This window comes from Vicugna pacos, chromosome 35 (genome assembly GCF_048564905.1).
Source record: "Vicugna pacos chromosome 35, VicPac4, whole genome shotgun sequence".
Lineage (NCBI taxonomy): Eukaryota > Metazoa > Chordata > Mammalia > Artiodactyla > Camelidae > Vicugna > Vicugna pacos.
Window position 1 is genome coordinate 17,317,779 of NC_133021.1, and position 12,623 is coordinate 17,330,401.

The 12,623-nt window shown below is 46.2% G+C and overlaps 1 non-coding gene across 1 annotated transcript; it reads left to right on the forward strand.

Moving 5' to 3' along the window:
- The first annotated feature begins 4,747 nt into the window (after positions 1-4,747).
- TRNAG-CCC (transfer RNA glycine (anticodon CCC)) lies at positions 4,748-4,820 on the forward strand. The gene has a single exon. It is a non-coding gene; the product is annotated as a tRNA-Gly (tRNA).
- The last annotated feature ends 7,803 nt before the right edge of the window (positions 4,821-12,623 follow it).

A 12,623-nucleotide genomic window follows, 5' to 3' on the forward strand; every position in this document is an offset into this window, starting at 1 on the left:
CCCTGCCCTGGTAACAAGCTAATTATTAACGAAGGGAGCCACCCCTCATTGCCAGAGCAAGTATGTGACATCACATACCGAAGTGGGGTGGGGGCGTCCCCCTAAACTGCGTATGCAGGGGAAATCCTCTCCTGACTGCTGCTGAGGAAGATACAGACGTTTCCAAGAATATTTGGGTGTTCTTTTTTTTCAGTGGAGGTACTGGGGATTGAGCCCAGAACTTCATGCATGCTAAGCACGCACTCTACCGCCGAGCTGTACCCTCCCCCAATATTTGGGTCTTCTTAACTGAAAGGACGTATCTGATGAATCAGGATTTCGGTGGATTAGGGTTGTAGAATATCGAGTAGGGACGATTTAGCCTGTCCTCAATGCAGACTCTAGATTAGCACCTAGGGCGGAGAGTTATTGGAGAATTAAATAACACAACCCGTGTGAAAATGATGGGCCTGTTGTGTAGGACAAGGAAAGCTCTCAGTATATGTTGGCTCACGGGCTGAATCGCTCACAGTGTCCTAAGACTCACCGCAATCCACTACAGAGTTTGTTTTCAGGGGTGAGGAATCAGGGGCTTCCAGCAATTAAATGAGACTTTTACAGCAGATGCTGGAGCCAGTGCTGGACCAGGGGCTCTGAGGTCCGTGGCCGAGGGTCCTTCCATATGCTTCTTTGGTCCTCACCTTGGCGTTTTGAGAGCGTGAGTGCCTTCTAGCCTGTTCACAAGACTTGGCCACCATAGAGTGCAGGACTTTTACTAGGTGGTCCCTTCGGCCAGCAAGGTGGCCATGATCTACCTGAGTGACTCCTACCTCCAGTGATTCTGGGATGCCATGCTGGGGACACTTGTGCATAAATGGATCACTGGCAAAGAAGACATGTTCCAAGATCCTACAGTGTGTGGGTCCTCCAAACCCCCAGCCCCTGAAAGCATCTCCCAACTGGGGGAAGCAATCAACTACTCTCTGAAATGTCTCTAAACACCCTAATTGGTGGTCCAGCCATTATTATACACCAGACACCCGTCAGCCCTCACTTAACAGTCATTTTGTGCCAGTCTAGCCAGGTTTTGACTACTGAGCTTTCTCCTCCTTTCTTTCCCTTGCTGTCCATCCATGACCCATGATGCCATGCTTCTCACTCAAGGTTACTCCAAGGTCTAGACGGACAGCAGGATCCAGCCACCTGGCTTTCTTGTTTTGCTAAACAAACAAACAAAAAGGAATGGAAAGCAGGGAGGTCCCCAAAATGTATTTGACCTGCACTTGGATCTTGGAATGACCAGGAGGAAACTGTTGATGAGCATAGCATGATGATTCCACCTGCAGGTGAATCAGCCTTCGACATGGCTGACTGTCCAGCTTAGAGAGGATTTTCATGAGTTATCTCCCATGATTCTACCAAAACCCTGTGAAGTAGATGACATTGGATAAGGAAATGGAGCTTCTGAGAGGTTAAGTGCTTTCCCACATTACAGAGCTCCCCAGGTGCTCTGATTTTGGCCCAGTGTCTAGTCTACCCCACCCCCAGTGTCCCCACACACAGCAGAAAATGTAGCCAACCCTACATCCCAGCCTCCCCCAGGAGAGATGCCCTGAGAGTCTGGGCAGATTATTAGAACACGATGATTTGAACAGCTTGATGAGATTTAATTGTTTGGAAGGTATTCAGCACGGTATTTCCAAACATTCAAGGAGAATGCTGGAGATTGTTTTCCCAGATAATGACACTGCCTTAATTTGGGAGAGGGCTTTTGTGTTTACAAAGCATTTTGGCACTTTTCTTATTTGATTCCGGACGCAGCCTGGGATCGGTGTGAAATGTTTCATGCTCATCAACAGATGCAACGTCATATTGGAAAGGAAGACGGTGATGGAGATGAACAAAGTACACCCCCATCCTCCCTGCTTACCTGCGACCTGCAGGCCAGGTGTGCCCGTGGGCGGGGCATTGAACCTGGAGCTGAGGTCTTCCCGCCTCACAGGCACCGTCTGCTTGACTTTCTTGCCGAGGGAGCTTTCTGACCTCAGAGGGATCTGTGTTTTACTGCCTGAAAAGGCGTTTTACTGACTTGAGTTAATGTCCATGGGGGCTCATCTGAAACAAGCTCATGGGTGAGGAAACCTTGCAGATGCAGCTGCTGGAGGAGAGGTGCTGGCAAGGCGCTGCCGGCCTGCAGGGGCCTTGAGGAGGCCTGAAGGCTGAACCCTCCCCAGCTATGGATTTCAACAGTCCCTGTTGAAAAGCTAGCTTTTTTTTTTTTTTTTTTAAGAATCTTTAGCCAAGAGGATGCCCTCCCAGGCCTTGGGAGTTGGCTCTTTGTCGGATGGACTTAGCTGCTAATGCCACTGAGGCCTTCACATCAGAAGGCTCCGAGGAAAAAGGGGGAAGAGCTGGGGCTGTGACTGGGACCCAAGCTGGGGCAGAAGGGCTCTGATGTGGGAAGGGGCAAGTCAGGAGCCCGAGGGGCACGGAGACCCCATCTTCCTTCAGCGTCTCCCAGTCCAAACCTTAAAGGCGGTGGGTTCACCTATAACCAGGCAGGTGTTTCAGTGTGGTCACCTAGATAAAGGGGAGGCTCTCTCCCTGGGAGTCCCCTGCCTTCCTCCTCTCCCGGATGGCGGTTCAGACCACAGCCACATCGCCGACAACTTTTTTCTTCCTACGCATTCTGGGGACACAGACTGGCATGACTTGATGCTTCAGAGTCTGTACCAGAATGTCATTAGGGTTTAGCAGATTGACACTAAAGAAACACGTTCCATCTTCTTCAAACTATAAAAAAACCCTCTTGGAAATGCACATTTTCCCTCTGGAATTTCTTTATTGAGGTACAGTTGATTTACAATGTTGTGTTAATTTCTGGCATACAGCATAGTGATTCAGTTACATATGTATATTTTTTCATATTCTTTTCCATTCTATGTTATTATAAGATATTGAATATAGTTCCCTGTGCTCCTGTAGGTCCTTGTTTATCTATTTTATATACAGTATTTTGTTTTTTATTTTCTCTTTTAATTGAAGTATGGTTGATTACAATGTTGAGTTAGTTTCTGGTGTACAGCATAGTGAGTCAGTCATACATACGTATATAGTCGTCTTCATTATAGGTTATTACAAGGTATTGAATATTCCTGTGCTGTACAGTAGGACCTTGTTGTTTATCTGTTTTATATACAGTAGTTTGTATCTGCTACTCCCAAACTCCCAATTTATCCCTCCCCTCTTTGTCTTTGGTAACCATGTTTGCTTTGTATGTCTATGAGTCTATTTCTGTTTTGTAAATAGATTCATTTGTATTATTTTTAGATGCCACATATAAGTGGTATCATATGATATTTGTCTTTGTCTGACTTACTTCATTTAGTATGATAATCTCTAGGTCCATTCATGTTGCTGCAAATGGCATTATTTTATTTTTTATGGCACAGAAGTATTCCACTTTATAAATGCACCACGTCTTCTTTATCCAGTCATCTGTTGATGGACATTTAGGTTGCTTCCATGTCTTGGTTGCTGTATATAGCGCTGCTGTGAACATTGGGGTGCACGAGTCTTTTTGAGTTAGAGTTTTCTCTGGATATCTGCCCAGGAGTGGGATGGCTGGATCACAGGGCAAGTCTATTTTTAGCGTTTAGGAGCCTTGCACTGTCCTCCACACGCTCTGGGGGACTGAGCAGCGTTCTGGCTGGCCTGTCCCCTTTCTGTGCCTGCTCTTCTACAGTCCATTCTCAAGCAGCAGCTGAGGTGACCCTTGTGAAGCAGATAGGGTCATCCTGCTGCTCCAGGTGGTCTCACAAGCCCCTCCCAGGCCCTACAGGACCCACCTGCCGCCCCTGCCCCTTTCTGGCCACATGGCCCGCCCCCTCTCCCCTCCTCTCCTCCACTCCAGCCACATGGCTTCCTTGTCAGCCCCGCCCACTGCTTTTTAGGGCTTCTGCACTAGCTGTACCCTCTGCCAAGAGTGCCCTTCCTCCCTGAAATTCACAGGTCTAACACCCTCACTTCCTTCAAATCTTGGATCCAATTTCCCCTTCCTAATGGAGTCCTCTCCCGTCCCTTCCCTGTTGCCTGTTATCCAGAGCACCGTTCACTTTCCAGCCAACGAGTCCACTCATTTATTATCCCCATTCTCTGTCTTCTCCCCTGGAACACGGGCTCCCCAGGCCAGGGACATCTCTGACTGGCTCACTGATGTGTCCCCAGTGCCCACGTTGTGCCTAGCACGTGGTTCCTGCTCAGTTGGCCTCAGTTAGGTGAATGAATGGCATTCAGCGGGCTGGCTGATGGTCCTTGGTGCCTGGACATGGCTGCCTGTGTGCCCAGTGTCCCCTTGGTGTTGGAACAGGAATCTGCTGGAAACTACAGGTGGCCCTGTCAGCATCCAGGCTTCCGGAAGAGGGGCTGGAAATGCCACACCGGGAGTCTGGCTCTGGCCAGGCCAGTTGAGAGGGCTCTTGTTTCATAGGGTACCTGAGGCTGCAGGCATGGGGTGGGATGGGGGCTTCGGGACAGGACACAAACACCAGCCTCACTCTCACCCCACCGGCTGCCCAGGACGCATGACGTCCAATCTTGCAGTCCCAGTCATGGTTGGTGTAGCACTCAGCCAGATTGTTCCCGGCTTAGGTTGTCAGGGCTAGCTAGGAAAAGATGAGGACAAGAACCTGTTACACGATCTGCAGGGACCCATCCAAAATGAAAATTCTGGGCTGCCCCTTGTTAAGAACATACTAAAAATTTGGGGGGAGGGTATAGCTCAGTGGTAGAGTGCATGCGTCCCATGCATGAGGCCCTGGGTTCAATCCCCAGCACCTCCATTAAATAGATAAATGAATAAACCTAACTACCCCCACCCCACAAAAAAGAATGTACTAAGAATTTCAAGATGGTGACAACAGAGCATTCAACCAAGCGCAGGGCCCCTCTGAGGGCTGACCAGGCCTGTGGTATCTCACAGACCTCCTCCAGAACACTCCCCGTGACACACGGACCTCGCCTCTGCCCGCGGTGTGGACCCTGCTTCTCCTTGAGGAGAGGCAGCGGGGGACAGTCTCAGAGGAAACCTGAAGGTACCCAAAACCGGGTGCCTGTGGCTAGCAAGAGGGCCTGAGGCCATGTTGCAAGTAAGGGTGGAGGTTGCAGAACAAGGTGACCACCAAGTGGCACCTGGGGCCAGATAGGGTGATGTCCATGGGACATGAACAGCCACAAGTCTGGAACATTCTCCCTTCACAAAGATGTCGTCAGCAATGGAGGGGAGAAGTGGGAACAGAAGATGTAGTTAGAGGAAATAAAGCCAGGACTGGGTGGTAGGGTGGTGGCTTGTTATGCTGGGAAGCTCTGGGTCTTCCCAGACGCATCCCTGGAAAGCGGCGCGTCCTTAGGCTCCGGACGATGCTGAGCAGGTGCCCGGCGATAGTGATGCAGAAGCAGGCACTGCCACCTTTCATGTGGATGACACCTCACAGTCTGAAAGTGCTTTATATACATAACGACTTCAGTGGACTTTCTCCATCAGCCCCTAGCTTAGCCGAGTGGACCAGAGAGGACGCGGGAACTCGGTTCTTCTGGCCTCAAGTCCAGCACCGTCTTCTTTCCTTCGATGATGTTCCTTCCCTGGGTGGCTGCCGTCTTCCCAGAGTCCAAGCCTGAGATAGACAAACAGATGCAGGCCAGGGCATCCCATGCACCAGGCAGCCTATTGAGTCATTCCGTCCAGCAGCTCCCGGCCAGCACGGCCAGAGGGATTCGTGAGCTGCTGCAGCCGTGGAGTACGAGCCCCGCCCTCAGGGAAAGGTAGACTTCCAGAGGGACTGGATGTTCCCTCCTACAAGCATTACAGGAGCTGCTTTGGGGGGTGATCGGTAAATGTGAGCTGCAGATTAAGTAAAGCTGACTACAGGGATGCTCTCTGAGTAAGGGTGCATTTTTTTTTTAAACGGCCGATTAACCTCTTATCAGGAAGGATTCCTTCCTTTGAAGCGTTGGTGGTTTCCTGCCCTAAAAGGTGTGCGGACGCTTTGCCAAATCACATTATTACGTGCAGCTAACGGCTTCGGGAAGACTGGTATCTGCAGATGTGCAGTCAGTGGTCTGAGTTCAATGCCTGCATCATTGACATTTTCTCTAAAAATTAGTAAGTGCAATTAGGCCGTGTTAATGAAATCATCTGCTAAGGAGTTCTTTTTCTTTTCTTCTTTTCTTTTTCTTTCTTTCCTTTTTTTTTTCAGTCTGGATCTCCATTTGAGTCCCAGAAGGAGAAAAATGCACCTTAAAACTATTTCCATTTTAGAACAGGCAACATATTAAAAAACAGCTGAACTAATTTTCTTCCCTCTCTTGAAGTTCTGCAAAATGCACTCCCCAGTTTACTTTCTATGCCAAGTCTCAGAGCTGAGCAAATTTTTATGGTCTAGTTATAAACCCTAGAAAAACAAGGTTTATAGGAAATGTTGACACAACCTTCACTAAAGTGGTGCTATCTGACACCTCTCTATTTCCAATCTGGGGATTTCTACTGGGAAAATATAAACGCGAATTCAGCAAAGGAAGCCAACGATAATAAAAGCGTTGTAGTCTTCCTGTTCACCCCGTGAAGCTCTACTTCAGAAGACTCCAGGGCACCGTGGAGGTAAGTTGGGATTACATGGCAGGACGGAAGGCACCTGCACATAGCTCGGCCTCCTGGTTACTGGAAACCCTGCCGGGGAATGCATGACCTCAGCCTGAGTCACAGCGGCCAGAGAGGCGGCGGGAGGTTCCAGGTCCTGACGTCAGAGATGCATTCCCTCCTCCCACCGCGCACCTCCAAATCCACCCTAAATAGAGACAAACCGGATTTTTCACAGACCAGTCAAGCCAACCTCAAAAACCCAGAGAAGCCCCAAAAGATGAAAGTTAGAGAAAAGTCATGCCCGGGAAGGCTGATTTTGAGGGAGGAGGCTCTGCTGGGGGCCGGCCACAGCGCCAGGGGCCCCCAGGTGTGAGGGCAGGCCCAGGCACCAGGACAGAAGGCCAGTGACAATTCCGATGTCCCCAGTCTCCCTAAACAGCTCCGATGAGAAGCACATGTGTTCCAGACTTCGGCTTTGATTTTTTTTTTCTCCTGAAACAGGAGGAGGTGGGAGAAAGGGTGAAGTTTGACTCAGGTCCAGAGATAAAGACTGACACACACAAATGGTCCATAATTGGGGGTAAAGGGAGCTAAACTGAAGTCTGTGTTTTCAAATCGTCAGTTAAATAGACTAAACAGCCCCGGCCCAGGAGCCAGCTGCTGGCCAGGCGCCCCATGGAGGACATGGGGCTCCCGGCAGTGTGCGGGGCCTCCCTGTGCCCTGGCTCCCGGCTTTGTCATGGGGACAGCAAGGCCAGCCTCCATCACAGGACAGTGCTGGGAGGAAGGCCGGTCCCCGGAGGGCTTTGTGACTCAAACTGCAAGATGAGTGGGAGTGTTATTTTGTACTGATTGTATTCCTACTTTGGAAAATTACATTCACAAAATGGAAATATTTTCTTTAATTTAAAATTTTTTTATTGAAGGATAGTTGGTTTACAATGTTGTGTTGATTTCTGGTGTATTACGCTGTACAACGGAAATTTTTTTTTTGAAGTTAGGATAATTTTTTTTTACTTTTTAAAAATTTGTTGAAGGATAATTTTTTTTTACTTTTTAAAAATTTGTTGAAGGGTAGTCTACAATGTTGTGTCAATTTCTGGTGTACAGCATCATATTTCAGTCATACATACACATACATATATTCCTTTTCATATTCTTTATTATAGGTTACTACAAGATATTGACTATAGAAGAAACTTTTGTCTGTTATGTATACAGCAGTTAGTACCTGCAAATCTCAAACTCCCAACTTATCCCTCCCCACCCCCTCCCCCCTGGGAAATATTTTCAACTGGGGGACAAATCTATCAGGATAAAGGGGAGAGAACCTCTCTCTGGCATATTTGTCACTGCTTTTCATTCATTCTGGGGCTGATCTGGGGAGGGGGGATCTGCCCCTGAGCACTTTGCCCTCCTGTTCAGTATAAGAGTCTACGAACAGGCCATTTGGGTTAACGCCCCCATACCCATGACGCACGTCTGAACTTCGCCAGCTCACAAGGGACCACTCGGTTACATATCTTCATGAACACCAAGTATTTCGAATGATTATTTTTTTCCTCCTTGGTTTCTAAGCCTGTTGGCAGCATTCTTTCCGAGTGTTTTCAAAAGCTTTCACAAGAGATCCTCGTAACGTTGGCAACAAATGTGGAGCATACATTAATGCTTAACTTCTGCAGGCCCTGATTCTTCTTTTTTTCTGGTTGAAAAGGAAGACCCTGAGTTTCTGGATGTACCTGTCAGGACTAAATGATTGCTCATTTCCTGTGAACTGGGAATCACGTAATAACTAGCAGCTGGGAGCCTGGGCCATGCTTCTCGCGTTTTCCTCTTCAGAAGCTGGGTCCCCCGCCAGCTGGGAAGCACTGCTCTGTGACTGTGTGGAGAAACTTCAGGGAAATGAGAAGAAAAACAACCCTCTAGACCCATCAGCGCAATGGTCTCACCTGTACCAGCCAGGGAAGATTTTAATAGCAAAAGTAGAGAAGGATTCATTTAACTTAGAATGAGCTCTGAAAAGAAAAAAAGGATTTACAAAGCCACAAAAACCTTTCTCTAGCATGGAGCTGATTAGAATGAACCCTGCTAAAATTTTGTGTGCCGGTGACTAGGTGAGTTGGAAAGAAATCATTTAAAATAATAAAAATACTTTCACTCAAGAGAAAAGGATTAGTACACATCAGCGTACTGGTGTCTTCCTAATGAAGACATTACCTAGAACAACAACAACAAAAAAACCCCACATAAATTCAATGCTGAGTTTAAAATTGGAATTCAGCGAAGTGTAATCCCTGGCACTTATTTTAAATGAACGCTTATATCTCTTAGTGTAATCAGTTGGGTTCAGTGTTTCATTAGCCATTATGGCCTATGCGGTGATTGTATTCAATGTGAGATGCTGAGCGTAGGGGCCAGTGTTTCACTTCAGGTGCCTCCCATGCCAAGTCATCAGCGCAATTAATTAGAGAATGAAGAAGTGGGAGCTGAACTGATGCTGGGAAGGGAGCTTCTCCTGGGAAGGTATGGGCAAGTGGGGGCCGGGGCCAAGAAGAGACACTGCCCATGGAATTTTATAGCATCGTTGCCACTGCTCCCGGACCTGTGCTTGGAGGAAAGGAAATCTGGGGTCTGAGTGTCGGGATAATACACCTGCCCTGGATCCCTGTGTGTGTGGTTCTCAGCTCCGGTGGGGCATCAGGATTACTGGTGGAACTTTTAAAATAGAAGCAGTTGGGTCCCATCCAGTCCTGGTCTAAAACCTGTATGTGACATCTGTATGTTGAGAAAATGTATGTTTTTAATCAACTAAAACCTACAAGTTGATTCTGAATATTGAGTCAGTGTTAAAAACCTTGGGCAGGTGCAAGTTGGAAATAAATGGAAAGGTGAGTTTGACAATATTGCCGAAATCTCTCTTTCATCTTGAAATCCAGAGAAAGAGCGGTATGTCCTGAAGTTTATCAGACAGATGTAAAATGACAAGGATGACAGGAAAATAATACCTAACATTGCCGTGGCTCTCTTGGGACCCTGGCCCTAATGAATGGAGCACTTGAGCGTCCGTGATGTCATTTCTTCCCCTCCTCCCTCCCTGGATGTAGGCAGGCGGTGTAAGAATCACTCCATCCTACAGATGAGGAAATGCACCACGTCCGGGGCTGAGTCCCCTTCAGGGTGACTGGATGGACGGCCCCTGTTCTGTGTTTCTTCCCCAGATGCAGCTCCTTCGGGCTGACGGCTGTTCTGGCAGTGAGCCTGGGGCAGGAGGCAGGGTCCTCTGCTCTCAGGTGATTCTGTGAAAAGAAAATTCAGCAGATACTCACTCAGCTCCCATGTGACCTGCAAATGGCAAGAAGGGTTGTGTTTTGCTTTCACCTTAAAGATTTGGCTTCCATCCAGCGTGTGTGATAGATTTTTGGCTTTCCATTTTATACCCATCCTTTTCTTAAAGGAACACATCATGCCTCCCATGTCCATTTTGTGGCTTCCTGGGGTTGTGTAGATAAGAGATAGGAGAAAATGGCAAGGAGGGATGGCATGCAGCCGGTCCCCACCGAGGGGGCCTTACTGCCAGCTGCTTCCACATTCCAGGAAGCAAAAGGTCCCTGGCTTAAAGATGGAAAAAGAAGCTAAGATGTCTTCAGGTCATGTTTGGGCTCTTTCCCTGCCACCTGAGTACACTTGCAGTCACCTTGGGCTCATGATTCAAGTCTTCTGATGGAAAGAAATACTGATCTCGGTATTTAAGGTCAATGATGTTTAGAGCTGGAAGTCACCCTCTTCTGGGGAAGGCTTTGTTGGGAAGGGACCTGAGGGTAAAGACATGACAGAAATGATGCGGGAAACTAAGCTTCTGCTGATCCACTTTACCTAATGAATTAAGTTACTCTGCATGTTATGTTGATAAAAAAAAAACTTCCTGGATAAGATTTTTTTTTTTGAAGCTATGTGATGTTATGATAGCTGCCACTGTGGCAAAAGTGCAGTTAAAGCATGATGGGTAGGGAGCGAGCATAGACTGTACAGCCCAGAGAGGTATGGCTGTTACATGGTAACAGCTTTTAACAGAGTATGATCTGTGAAAATACTGAATCACTGTGCTGCACACCTGAAAATAATATGATGCTGTCAATTGACTATACTTGAATTTTTTAAAAAGTGTGATGAGTTGCTCTCCTCTCAGATACCAGTACGTCACAGATCAATAAAACGTAGCTGGGCTCATTGGTTTACCCCATTATACAAAAAAAAAGTATGTATGGTGTTTTTTTTTTTTTTTTGAATGATTGAACCCAAGACCTCAAGCATGCTAAAACTAAGCACATGCTCTACCACTGAGCTGTACCCCACCCTCTGCAAAAATATATTTATAAAAAGTATCACTCAGGTTTTCATAAATGAGTTGGCTGATTTTTATCATTTTATCATATTTTATCTTTTACCTGTGTAAGTTTAAAAGGTCAGTGTTTTAATTGTGTATAATCACATGTGGTTTCCCAATAGCCTACTGAGAAACATTTTGACTGTCATAAAAAGAAATTACATAGAGCTGAATATATGGAATGTAGCTAAGCTTTTAAACCAGGTATATAGAGCTGTTCTGGGGGGGGACAGGAATGGCAAATAGGCCACCAACTGGCTGCTCACTGAAACGTTATCTCTAGAAAGCCAGTCTGGGCTCAGCTACCAAGCGTGCCAAGATTGACTAGTGATGCCTGTCGGGGAAGAAGGAGGGGTTCCTGGTGCCATGTTTGGCATCTCTGCTGTGGGGAGAAAGGGAGAAATCCTGAAATATGTAGCAAATCCCTGTTTCACTAGGAACAAAGACTGTGGAGATGGGTAAAGAATTCTGATGGCATAATTTTTGCCAGAGCAAAGACTCAATCATTTAAAATAGTTTTAGATGTAAGAGCATTATTTAAAATGTTTCATGCATATCTGGGTGTCTGAAAGAGTGAGGATTATTCATCTTTCTCATCACGCCACCCTGGTATGTGCAGTTCTGGAATTACGTCTGTCATCATCATGGTAGGGAACGTCAGTCAGGATCTGCCACTTGTGTAAGCTGCTCACAGATACGGCTTTTTCCTTTGAATTTCGTCAGCACTCAGGTCCGGTGCAGCCTGGTCACTTTCACTAATGCCGTTTTCATTACACTCAAAGCACATACCATTGTTTCCACTGGTGACCACGGCGCCCATGGGCGAGTCGTAATGCCCATCACATTTCTAAATTCCGCCTCACATTATTAGTGAGGCTAGTACTCTGGCAAAATCATAGCTTTCCTCTAGCAAAGTGGGGGTTATCCCTCTGGAGAAGCCATGAGTTTAAGACAATTAATGTTGCCAAGAAATAACTTTCTTAGGGACTAAATGGTCTTTTCATCAGAGTGAGTTGTCTTACATTGCAAAATTTAATTTCCTCAATTTTATGGTAAATATGATATATACACTCATCTTTTTTTTAAACTTTTTTTTATTGAGTTATAGTCATTTTACAATGTTGTGTCAATTTCCAGTGTAGAGCACAATTTTTCAGTTATACATGAACATAATACATTCATTGTCACTTTTTTTTTGCTGTGAGCTACCACAAGATCTTGTATGTATTTCCCCATGCTATACTCTTCCCCGTACAATCTTGTTTATCTATTCTACATTTTGAAATCCCAGTCTGTCCCTTCCCACCCCCCGCCCTCTTGGCAACCACAAGTTTGTATTTCTATGTCTATGAGTCTGTTTCTGTTTTTATACATACATCTTAACGTGTTTTCTACCAAAGGTTTCTCATTTCAGATCATTTTCATTGTGAGTTTTTAGTTGCAGAGTACTCCTCTTACTTTTCAAATGGGTGGACACTTTTTTTTTTAGTTTTTCTTGTTTTATTTTGATTTTTATGTAAATTGAATGTGACAGTATGTATTATTAATTAAACTTTTTTTTATTCTTACTGAAGTATAGTTGATTTACAGTGTTAGTTTCAGGTGTACAACAAATCTATTCAG